Below are 13,139 nucleotides of genomic sequence, written 5' to 3'. Positions count from 1 at the left end.
GTTATCTAAATGACTGTCATCTTTATGGCTTTCAGAAAGGACAGGAGACCGACAGGTGACTATCAAAGGACTAGCAGCAGCAGCAGGACTAGCAGCATATGATGATAATGATGCTGTTAAATGTGTTGTTTTAGGAACATCCATTGCAAATACATGGAATTCAATAAACATTGAATAGCATATCATGCAGTTTGTCGGTGCCTTTTCCTCCGTGTTGTCCTGGTTTGCTGTGCTGCCTCCGAGTAGCCACCATGGTTTGATGTGCTGCCTGGGGATGCTCAAATCGCTCAGAGAAAGGAGTACGAATGTACGGCTTCCCCACTGACACAGAGCGGAGGAAAAAATATGGCTGGCTCAAGTCAGCAGGAGCAATTTCACGACCAACAGCAACACAATATGTGATGTAATTATATACAAACACTGCATTTGCACTTTTTCATAAAACGAAAACCACACCATTGGGAAAGCTTAATGTTTTGTTTAATACAAACAAATAGGGAAAGGCTTGAAAAACACAGAGTTGAGACTCAGGGTGCAGGGTGAGGGTCTCAGTGCAGGTATTCAGGCTCCATTGAATCCCCCTCTGGTTCTTGTGCTTGTTATGAACCGAGATACAGGACGCAGGACGCAAAAGCAGGATTCGGAGACAGATGTCCAAAAATAGAATGTTCTTTAATCACAAATTAAATCGTACTTTCACAAAAAATAGAAAGTAGATAAAAAGCCAAAACAAAGTTGTACAGCAACACAAAAACTCACTTGACAAAAGGTCTAAATCCCAAGGTAGGTATCAGGAGTCAAAAGGCCTGGGTGCTCACGACATGAAACATAACGAACTGACAAAGGAACAGAGAAACACCAGGGCTATATATAGGTGAGGGGGATGGGCACAGGTGAAAACAATCAGGGCAGGGCCAAGCAATCTCACTGGCGGGAAACACACAAAGACAGGAACTGTGGGATCTGAAATGACAGGAAAGATTACTTTCAAAATAAAAACATAACATATCTGTCGAGTCACAACATTACCCCCCCCTCTAGGGACGTCTCCTGACGGCCCAGGCAGATTAGGATGTTGCCTGTCGAAATCCCTGATCAACTCCTGATCCACAACGTAGCGAGACGGGATCCACATCCTATTCTCTGCTCCATAGCCTTTCCAGTCAACGAGGAACTGCCTGCCACGTCCCCTTCTCCGGACTGCCAGCAGTTTCTTTACTGTATAAACAAGGCCACCATCAACCATTCTGGGGGGTGGCGGAGGTTTAGTTGCTTCCTTGACAGGCTTGATCTTCCCAACGTGGAATGTAGGGTGGACCCGCAGGGATCTGGGGAGTCGCAGGCGCACAGACACAGGGTTCATGATCTTCGTTATTGGAAAGGGACCAACAAACCTGGGGGCTAATTTTCTTGAAGCGACATGGAGGGGTAGATCTTTCGTGGACAACCACACCTTCTGCCCAGGCTGGTACACTGGAGCTGGCCGGCGGTGTCGGTCAGCCCCCCTTTTCATTGAAGAAGAACTCCTTAGAAGGGTTCGACGGGCAGCCGCCCAGATGCGATGGCAACGTCTGACCAGGGCATGTGCAGACGGGACCAAGACCTCCTTTTCAGTCTCAGCAAACACGGGTGGTTGGTAGCCAAAGACGCACTGGAAGGGAGTCATACCAGTGGCAGAGGTAGGAAGAGAATTGTGGGCGTATTCCACCCAGGTTAGATGCTTGCTCCATGATGAGGGATTCTGAGCCACCAAGCACCTCAGACATGTCTCCAACACTTGATTTAATCTCTCCGTTTGTCCGTTGGACTGGGGGTGATACCCAGAGGAGAGGCTAGCGGTGGCTCCAATGAGACTGCAGAACTCCTTCCAGAACTTGGAAACAAACTGTGGGCCCCGGTCTGACACAATATCCCTGGGAAATCCATGTATCCGGAACACATTGACCATCATAATTTCCGCCGTTTCCTTGGCCGAGGGTAGCTTGGTCAATGGAATAAAATGAGTCATTTTCGAAAAACGATCTACCACTGTTAGTACAGTGGTCTTACCTTGAGACACCGGGAGTCCAGTAACAAAGTCCATGGATATGTCAGACCAGGGCCGTTGGGGAATGGGCAACGGCTGCAGCAACCCAGCCCGAGGCATGGAAGAGGTTTTGCTGAAAGCACAAACAGGACAGGCATTCACATATTCACCAACATCTTTAGCCATGGACGGCCACCAGAAATGCTGCTTAAGTGCGAACATGGTTCCTCTAATCCCAGGATGACAAGTGAGCAAGGACGTGTGAGCCCAGTGAATGATCTTGGAGCGTAAGGGGACTGTAACAAACAGCCTAGTAGGCGGACACTCACTAGGTGCTGGACTCTCAACATTTGCTTGCTGCACCTCTTTTTCTATCTGCCAAGTTACCGCTCCTACCACACGGTTCAGTGGTAGGATGGGTTCTGGTTCCTTGGCAGCAGGCTCAGGGTCAAACAGGCAGGACAAGGCATCTGGCTTGGTGTTCTGGGAGCCAGGTCTAAATGACAAGGTAAAATCAAAACGACTGAAAAAAAGTGTCCATCTAGCCTGGCGTGAATTCAGTCTCTTAGCCTTTTTCATGTATTCGAGGTTCTTATGGTCTGTCCATAACAGGAACGGCTGAGCGGTCCCCTCTAGCCAATGTCTCCACTCCTCCAAGGCTTGTTTCACTGCCAGTAGTTCACGATTTCCCACGTCGTAGTTCCTTTCCGCTGAGGACAACTTACGGGAGAGAAAAGCACAGGGATGGAGCTTATTATCCTTTGCAGCCCGCTGAGAGAGAACTGCCCCCACACCGAGGTTAGAGGCATCCACCTCTACCACGAACTGTCGAAGTGGATCTGGGATGGTGAGGATGGGAGCAGAGGTGAACATCTCCTTTAGAGCTTGAAAAGCATTAGCAGCTTTGGAGTTCCATTCAAACGGGACATGAGAGGTAAGTACATGTAGCGGGGAAGCAATAGAACTGAAATTTCTGATGAAACGTCTATAAAAATTTGCAAACCCCAGAAACTGCTGTCGTTTTTTCCTGTTGACAGGAACTGGCCACTTGGCCACGGCACTGACCTTGGCAGGGTCCATCTTTAGTTGACCAGGGGCAATGATGAAACCCAGGAACTATGTGGTTTGGACATGGAACTCGCACTTCTCTGCTTTAACATAAAGTTGGTTCTGTAGCAGGCGGTCGAGGACTTGACGGACATGCTGCTGGTGGGTTATGTTGTCAGGAGAAAAAATCAAAATGTCATCAAGATATACAAACACAAACTTATTCAGGAAGTCCCCCAACACCTCATTTATGAGGGCCTGAAATACTGCCGGTGCGTTTGTCAAGCCAAAAGGCATCACTAGGTACTCAGTGTCCACTAGGTGTGTTAAATCCAGTCTTCCATTCGTCCCCCTCCCTGATTCTCACCAAATGATAAGCATTCCTTAAATCCAGTTTGGTGAAAATGTTGGCGTTTTGCAAAAGTTCAAAGGCGGAGGAGATGAGTGGGAGAGGGTACCTGTTTTTGATGGTGATTGCGTTCAGAGGGCTGTAGTCTATACAGGGCCGGAGTGATCCATCTTTTTTGTCTACGAAAAAGAAGCCCGCTCCCGCCGGTGACGAGGAAGGGCGAATGAGTCCGGCCTGCAAGGAGGTCTCAATATAATTGTTCATGGCCTCCCTTTCGGGTCCGGAAAGAGAGTAGAGGCGACCCTTTGGAATTGGGGAGCCAGGTACCAAGTTTATTGCACAGTCATTAGGCCTATGTGGTGGCAGGGCAGTGGCTCGGGCTTTACTAAAAACCTCCTTTAGGTCCCAATAGCAACTGGGCACCTTGGACTTGTCAGGGAAATCTTGCTCCTGTACTTGGATAGCCTCAGTCATTTCTGTACATGCAATCCTTCTTGCATGGGGAGTGTTGTCATCAGTCTTATTGTCTCTCAAACAGAAATGCTTGCAGTCCTCTCCCCATCCCTTAACTCTCCCAGATCTCCAGTCTATGTGTGGGTTGTGCTTGACTAACCATGGGTAACCAAGAATAAGTGGATGCTGAGCAGAGTCAAATAAATGGAAAGTCATGTGTTCAGTATGTGTTGCATTTACGGTTACTTCAATGGGCATAGTACAGTGGGTAACGGTAAACAATAACCGACCATCCAGAGCAGAGGCCTTTAACGGTTGCGTCAAAGGAATTACCCCACAGTTCCACTTCTTGGCCAACCCCCAATCCATTAAACTTTCATCCGCACCAGAGTCTATGAGAACCCCCTGAGTTAAAACATGTCTGTCTATTTTTACTTGTACCTGTGTCAAGGTACGAGGAGGGAATCCAGATGACAGTCGGCTCACCAGGGTCCTCCTCGTCCCTGATGAGCCCGATCTTTTGCTGTACATGAAGCCAGGAGGTGCCCCTGCTCCCCACAGTAAAAACACCTGCCCTCCTGAATGCGCCGAAGACTCTCAGGAGACTCTTCTCTCAGGAGGAGTATCGGTAGGATGTCTCCAGGCGGGACGATGGCTTGGTGTGTCCCCTTGGTGTCGAGGGAGACGTGCCACACTCTTGAACCTTTCTTTTTGTCTTTCGGCCAGTCTATTGTCTATTCGAACTGCCAGTGCAATGACAGAATCCAAGTCTTCTGGGAGGTCCAAAGGTATTAACTGGTCTTTAATGGAATCCGAAAGACCAGACAAAAAGGCGTCGAGCAGTGCTGCAGAATTCCAGCCACTATCTGCTGCAAGGGTCCTGAACTCAATGGCATAGTCCGATACTCTGCGCTGACTCTGCTTAATCTGCATCAGTGCTCTGGCTGCCTCCCTTCCAGGAGCCGTGCAATTAAACACCTTGTTGAGAGTGTCTGTAAATACATCCAGCGAATTACAGGTAGATGAATCTCTTGCCCATTCGTACGTAGCCCAGGCCGCTGCTCTCCCCGTTAAGTGGCTCACCATGAAGGCCACTTTGGAGTGATCAGTGGGGAATGCAGCAGGGTTATATTTATAATGGAGATCACAATGAACAATGAAAGGGCGGCAGTCACTGGAATCTCCGGAGAATCGCTCTGGAGATGCCAGACGAGGCGGTGGAGCATGGAGTGGCACATGGTCAACTGGAACAATAGGTGTGTGAGCAACAGCAGGGTGCTGAGGGGATGAACCAGCTTCCAGGTGAGCGAGGACACGGTGCAGCTGTTCAGCAAGGTGATTCACCTGAGTATTGACTGAGGCTTGAAAGTTTTCCTGACGGCCGGTCAGTTCCCTCACCCCCAGGTTGATTGCGCCCAGCTGCTCCTCATGCTGGTGTAGTCTTGTTCCTTGAGCTCGCAGAGCTATCTTCACTGTCTCTGAATCCGCTGGGTCCATATTTTGGTCAGTTCGTACTGTTATGAACCGAGATACAGGACGCAGGACCCAAAAGCAGGATTCGGAGACAGATGTCCAAAAATAGAATGTTCTTTAATCACAAATTAAATCGTACTTTCACAAAAAATAGAAAGTAGATAAAAAGCCAAAACAAAGTTGTACAGCAACACAAAAACTCACTTGACAAAAGGTCTAAATCCCAAGGTAGGTATCAGGAGTCAAAAGGCCTGGGTGCTCACGACATGAAACATAACGAACTGACAAAGGAACAGAGAAACACCAGGGCTATATATAGGTGAGGGGGATGAGCACAGGTGAAAACAATCAGGGCAGGGCCAAGCAATCTCACTGGCGGGAAACACACAAAGACAGGAACTGTGGGATCTGAAATGACAGGAAAGATTACTTTCAAAATAAAAACATAACTAAACCTAACATATCTGTCGAGTCACAACAGTGCTGAAAGAGGGAGTAACAGACAGGAGAAAGGGTTATACACACACAGCACACCTATTGGATGGGAAATGCCTTGGGGAGATAAGGTGTTTACTTATATAAAACAGTAGTATTAAACGTACCTTGTGTTTTCACTCTCACTTAAGTGCCTCTCCCTTTGCCATCAATCCAAAATCAGCTGAGCTGCAACATTATACAGACAGGTAATAATCAACAGAATCACAAGGACACAATATGGCTCTGCTAAAAACACTCACTCTTACACGCACCAAAGTTATATTTATCTAATATTTAACTCCCTCCACCCCCGCATCCAATCCCGTTTAGAAGCCCCTCTTCTCTAATTCAACATGTTGGACGAAATGACATTAAGAGAACGGAATTTACCATTAAAAGGCTGTTCAACGTGTGTTGCTAACTTGCTTCGGTATGCTAGCTTAATCTGTTATCTGTAAACGTTCCCTAAATCTACTAATTTAGGGATAATCCACTGACATCCTTTAATACACATGTTCATTTGAATCAGATGTACTGATAATATCCGCAATATAAATCTTTAAACTTCTTCTTACCTTTAAAAGTCCTTCACGAACGGTGTATTATGCTGCAACTCCACAGCTCTGCCAGCCTTGGCGCTAACTTCCGGGGAACGATTGAGAGGCTCCACGATCCGCCATTGCTGTAAAAAAGTGGTCCATTGGAGTGAACGGAGATGTCGTAACTCTTCTATTAAATAGCTCTGAGCTGGCCCTCTGTGAATTCATAGCTGGACGTCCAATCAGCTCCTGTCTTCACAGACTCGCAGAGAGGAGCTTCTTTCATTACCATGTGCTCTGTTTGACAAACCCCGTGATAGTCCTCAAGCTCTGTGATTGGAGAGTGTGCTCCGAGGGTTACCGAGCCTCGAACAGCACTTGAAATGAGATGGAACCACGGCAGACTGTCCAAAACTGGATTTGAACGGGTCCACCGCGTCCCCCCTCCCCCACCCCGTCCCCAGAACCACACATGCTGGCTATTCTGTTTCGCAACATGTTCTCCATGGCACGTCTCTACTGGGAGTTGTAGTTTTAAAAGACGTTTTCGTATTTCCCATAATAAGAAGTTGCCAGTATTAAACTGTGTACATCCCTGGAGGTTTAGGGGATAGGAAACACTCACATTTAACATATAATTAATAAATGGGTGAAAATTGCTTGTGCCCATAATGGGCAGCATTAATATATATACACACATGCCAGCTAATGTCAGAAGAGCTTTATTTAACAGCTGGTCTTATGTTTGTGACCCCTCCTCTTGTTCATTGATAACATTACATTACATTACATTACATTACATTAATTGATAAGCCTGAAACATGCACTTGTCAAGGTTCAGAGGCACATTTTGCAAATATGGAAGTAGCCATCAATCAGCTTAAGATAAAATATACTTTATTGATCCCAAGTTGGAACATTTGCGTTACATCAGCATGTGTAACAGTTAAATATGCAGTTGTGTTTATTTGTAAATCATTTAGTATAATCACACAAATTCTGTATTTTATATTTAACAATTCTTTATTTATTGATTGTTCAATACCTAACAAGGCCGGAGATGAAATATCTACATATATCTTATAAGAGTATAATACATTATGTATAATATCAGTTAAAATAAGTGCTTCAACATGCTGGAGGTATGCACACATATTGATAGATGTCTTGTAATGCACTGTTGAGGAACCTGCGACCCAAGTTTTTCATTCAGTGCAGAACTACACCATAGATGTGTAGGCCTATATAATATGTCAATAAACCTTAGAACATCTTGAAATCTTGAAAGGGATGTGCAAAATAGTCATTATATACAGTCTTTAATGAACTATTAGTAGAGAATAACGAGTAATGAATATACTTTATAAGGATCCTATTAATATCTAATAATAAAAATAATGAAATTCAATAACATGTTTTAACCACCAGGTGTCCCTTTATATCAGCTGTGCACCGTTATGGTGTAAATACAGCCTATCTACCAATTGGATCAAATATAAAAGTGAGCCGAATTAGTGTTGATACTGCAAGGAGACGTATTGTGTGAAAAGAAATGTAAGATGTTGTTTAATGGCTGATATATTTATGATCCACGTCACGTTTTCAGTTCCTCATGTTTGTCTACAGGTTTTCTCATCAGGGCTCTATAAATACAGAACTACGGCAGATATGTAATATGTAATGCAGCCGAACCATGTATTACAATGCCGGTATGTGATGACTTTCAAAGAGAAAAGCAAGCACACTTGGAATAAGGTATTATTTTATTTTTTTAAAATGTTTTCGGTCTGTTTCCGGTATTTGTTAATGGCAATGTGCTCTGAGATGTGAGACTGGAATTGCACAGGGGAAAATAACGTATCTTTAGATGCGGATTTTGTTAAACTAATATGTTTGCGCTGTGGACCAACACTATACATTGACGAGGAAGGGGGTAGCAATAAAGATAACACCATTAAACAGTTACACAACATAACAGACATAATATCGATAGCAGCGTCCCTAGCAACCACCTTGGTAACAATGACGCGATTTCCTGAAGTAATCTTCGTAATAACTAGCAAACTAAAGATCATGTACATCCACTGCACACATCATCTGAAATAACAACTCATATTTCTCACATCAAAAGGCATTTTAATGGCCAAACTAACTTTAAAACAGGCATTTTACACCGAGAATAAAACGAAGTTCGGCCATGTTTTTTTTCTGCAGGGAGAAATTTGAAGATCACGTGACGTCAAACAGAGGACATGGTGTAGTCCAAACGATAGCTGGGGATTCTGGGTAGTGTAGTGTCTTCTGCCATCCTTTACTCCGAAAAAAGATTTGTTTCTCCGAATCGAAGGGGAAAAATACAAAAGCATTGCACACAATTTAAACCAATCAATGTTGTGTAATTAACAAGGATAATCTGGTGTTTTTTAGTCGATGAGTAGTGCAGATATCACTGTAAAATCAATCGTCAGTAAGGGGAATACTTACTTCCGGGTGTACAATTCTCCGTTATCCAATGAGAATGGACGCTCTCATTGCCTTTAAGGGCAGTCGACACAAACGTGCTTCCATGAGCGTCCATAGAAGCATATGGACATCCCGGAAAGCTGAAAATGGACGCTAAGGGCCCTTCCCTTGCGTTGAAAATGGACGCTAACGCCCCCCCCCCCCTTGCGTAAGAAAAAGCCGGCAGGGGACTTGACATAACGTCAACATAGGCCGACCTGGGAGTGAGGATGTGTTGCCCAGATCAACCAGAGGCGCCGGTGGAGGGCTGGTGCAAATCCTGTCAAAATTGACAAGGCCCGGAAGTTTGTTAACAGTGTTATGGCTACTTTTGTTCATAGCCTAAATGGTGTCATTGTTGACCACTCCAATATTAGACATGACAGTCTTGGGCTTTTTTTGCAAGATAGAGTTCATTTCACCCCTAGGGGAAATTATATATTTTTAAAGTCACTAGCCAATTGCCTGAAAGATCACCTCGAAAGACTGTGAACTGCTAAAATGTCAGTATCACTGTTTTTGGATTTGGCCTTTAGAGTATGTATTCTAAGGCCCTTGCTAAGCCCAGACTGTCTAATGTTGAGTTAGATATTACATCTGTAGCCATAACACTGTTAACATGGCTGCTCTTCCTCTTCCCCACATCCCACCCCCCCCCTTTTCCCCCAATGGACTCTGTAGCTCTCCAGGCCCATGCTGGGCATGGCTGTCTGTCAAACCTTTTATTTTGTATTTGTTATGATGTTTTTTGTTATTTTATTTGTTAAAATAATTCTGTATTTATGTAAATATTGATAATAAATTACATTCATATTTACACTTCTTTGGTCTACTGCTTACTGAAAATGTTAGCTATCACATCCAAATGGGACTATCAAATGAAAGGATAAGCTTACCATACAATACAGAAAACATTACACATTAAGGCTCAAATCTTTTCCCAAGCCGTAGCAGTCTGAAAAGAGTCCCAAGTTTAAAAACACAAAATCTTGACAATTAATACTACGCTGTCATGTATCAGTGACAATGCAAAAAACAAGAAGGTCTCCCCTAATCCCATGTATTTTGGCATCAAATATGTCATAAGCATACCATAGAATGTAATTATGAAGTGCAATACCCACAATCCCTAGAGGGTCGTAACGTCACAGAAGATAATACCTTTTAGAGAGTTTCGAAATTGTTCAGTATGCAGATAAATATTTGTTTTACAATAGAAACATTTTTCTCCATAAATGTTCCCACATGTTTGATACGATGGACTCGTAAGAACTCAGATGCTCGATTCTGTTGCTTGGTAATACTCTTTATTGAATAGAAACCAAAGCTTTCAGTTATACTTCTAGGTTCTACTAGGACTCTCCATGGAATCACTAGGATCTACTAGGTACTGCAATATACATCTCTGGCAAACAGGCATGGATCTAATGATAACACAAGACGAACCAACACCAGACAAAGGGAGAGAAGGACTAAATATACATATTAGGTAATGGGGCACAGGTGGACACAATCAGGGGCGGGAACAACAATCAGTCTATCAGGTGCCACACGGACAGGAAGTGCCGACACCTGGAGAGAGAGAGAGTATAGTAATTATCAACAGACCGATAGACAAGACACTAAAACACAACAGCTAACAGCATACTAGCACTAAACCCTGACAATGTTGTGAGCATCAACTTTAAATCTTTTGTCAACAAATAAAAAAACATCTTAATTTCCTTTACGACAACATTTTGTTTATAACACCACTACATTAACAATAAGCATAGGAAAATGATAAATGTCAACATTTAAGATTGTTCTTTTACTCTTTATTTAATCAGATCTATTTCACATTGAAAGTTACATCTTGCATTTTATGAAAAGTAAAGGTTTCGAATCATCTTATGACTTAAGTACACTAGAAAATAAATTAAAGATGTGCAACAACTGTATCAGTATAAAATGATATAACTTATGTACAGGGTTGGGAGGGCTACTTGCCAAAAACACAACCAGTAACTTCATGTGAGTATCAAGATATAAAAGTAATGTAACCTGATAACTTTATTTTTCTTTTGGATTACCTTATTACACAGAGACAGCTCTGGTTAAAGTCACAAATGATATTCTAATAGCCTCAGACAAGGGACTTGTCTCTATTCTTGTTTTGCTGGATCTTAGTGCTGCATTTGATACTATCGACCATGATATCCTATTGCAAAGACTAGAGCACTTAGTTGGCATACAGGGAACTGCTTTAGGCTGGTTTAGGTCCTATCTATCTGAACGCTCTCAGTTTGTACGTGTTAACGATGAATCTTCCACGCAAACCAAAGTTAGCCATGGAGTGCCACAGGGCTCAGTGCTCGGACCTATTTTGTTCACATTATATATGCTTCCGTTAGGCAATATTATAAGGAATCATTCTGTAAACTTTCATTGTTATGCGGATGATACTCAACTATATTTATCAATCAAGCCTGATGAAATTAATCATCTAAATAAAATTCAAGACTGCCTTAAGGACTTAAAAACGTGGATGACTTTAAACTTTTTGATGTTAAACACGACCAAAACTGAAGTTATTGTACTTGGCCCGAAGAATCTACGAAACAAATTATCTAAAGACATACTAACTATGGATGGCATTAATTTGGCCTCCAGTGAGACTGTAAGGAATCTTGGTGTTATATTTGATCAGGATTTATCCTTTAACGCCCACATAAAATCAATTTCAAGGACCGCCTACTTCCATCTACGTAACATTGCAAAAATCAGGCATATCTTGCCTCAAAACGATGCAGAGAAACTAGTCCATGCATTTGTTACTTCTAGGCTGGATTATTGTAACTCTTTATTATCAGGGAGTACCAAGAAGTCAATCAAGTCGCTTCAGCTGATTCAAAATGCTGCGGCTCGTGTACTAACCAGAGTTAGGAAAAGAGACCACATTACTCCTGTTCTGGCTGCCTTACACTGGCTCCCTATAGAACACAGGATAGAATTTAAAATTCTTCTTCTCGCCTACAAAGCCCTTAATGGGCAGGCGCCATCTTACCTTAAAGAACTCATTATACCCTACTGTCCTACTAGGGCATTGCGTTCCAAGAATGCAGGGTTGTTGGTTGTTCCTAGAATCTTTAAAAGTACAATGGGAGCCAGAGCCTTTTCTTATCAAGCTCCACATTTGTGGAATCAGCTTCCAGTTTGTGTTCGGGCGGCAGACACCCTATCCGTTTTTAAGAGTGCGCTTAAGACCTTCCTTTTTGATAAAGCTTATAGTTAGGGCTGATTAGATTCAGCCCCTAGTTTTGCTGATATAGGCTTAGTTTGTCGGGGGACATCTTACTTCTTCCTTCTCTCTGTCTATACCCGTGTACACTCATGTTCCGATTAACCCAGCTTCCCCAAATGTCTTTCTTTTTGGTGTCTATATACGCTGGGATCCGGAGTCATGGATGATCCTGCGGTCCTGTGTCCTGGATCGCGAGCGCTGGATCTTGAGTCGTGGCTGTGGTCCTGGATCATAGGTCCTGGATGGATATCCTCGTGGATTCATCTTCCTATTATATACACACATGCATTTCCAAACATTTGGACTACCTATGTTGCAAATGTATTATCTTTTCAATTTACACACGGCATCTATTGCACGTCTGTCCGTCCTGGGAGAGGGATCCCTCCTCTGTTGCTCTCCCTGAGGTTTCTCCCATTTTTCCCTTTAAACTGGGTTTTCTTTGGAAGTTTTTCCTTGTACGATGTGAGGGTCTAAGGACAGAGGGTGTCGTATTGTCATACTGATATTCTGTACACACTGTGAAGACCACTGAGACAAATGTAACATTTGTGATATTGGGCTATATAAATAAACATTGATTGATTGATTGATTACCTCAATATCAAATGCAATGCAAATAAACACAGGAGAGAACAAATATGAATATGATTTTTTTACTTAAATGTATAATATAATACCATAAAGCAGATTCAGGCAGTAGGTGTATAGATTCACAATTAAAGTATTAGCCTACAGAACAGTACCGCTTCCAGAGAAGAGATACAATTTTATCATTTTACAACAAACACTATATGCTCTTTTTAGGTTTTGAATAAGATTGTAATCCTGAGTTTCCCTATTATTAAAAAAAGTCAAACTAATCCGATTACATATTTTCCTATGTAACTAAGGATTACACTTTCCTTTTTTTCTATACGATCTTGATTCGTGTTAGATGTAATCCATTACTACCTAAGCCAATAAAAGTCATAACTTTTTGAAAATTGT

General features: G+C 42.9%; 1 long non-coding RNA gene across 2 annotated transcripts; it reads right to left on the bottom strand.

Annotated features, from left to right (window-relative positions):
• Positions 1–463: 463 nt before the first annotated feature.
• LOC139433234 (uncharacterized) lies at positions 464–6,633 on the bottom strand. 2 transcript variants are annotated; one of them, XR_011642799.1, is made up of 3 exons: positions 6,401–6,633; positions 5,951–6,006; positions 464–595 (listed from the first exon to the last, which is right to left on the bottom strand). It is a non-coding gene; the product is annotated as an uncharacterized lncRNA (long non-coding RNA). The 2 variants fall into 2 exon arrangements; XR_011642798.1 differs by lacking the exon at positions 6,401–6,633 and having other exon boundaries at positions 5,951–6,279.
• Positions 6,634–13,139: the final 6,506 nt, after the last annotated feature.

This window comes from Pseudochaenichthys georgianus, chromosome 3 (assembly GCF_902827115.2).
Source record: "Pseudochaenichthys georgianus chromosome 3, fPseGeo1.2, whole genome shotgun sequence".
In the NCBI taxonomy this organism is placed as follows: Eukaryota; Metazoa; Chordata; class Actinopteri; order Perciformes; family Channichthyidae; genus Pseudochaenichthys; species Pseudochaenichthys georgianus.
Note: the sequence above shows the minus strand (reverse complement) of the source record. Positions and strands in the feature narration are given on the sequence as shown.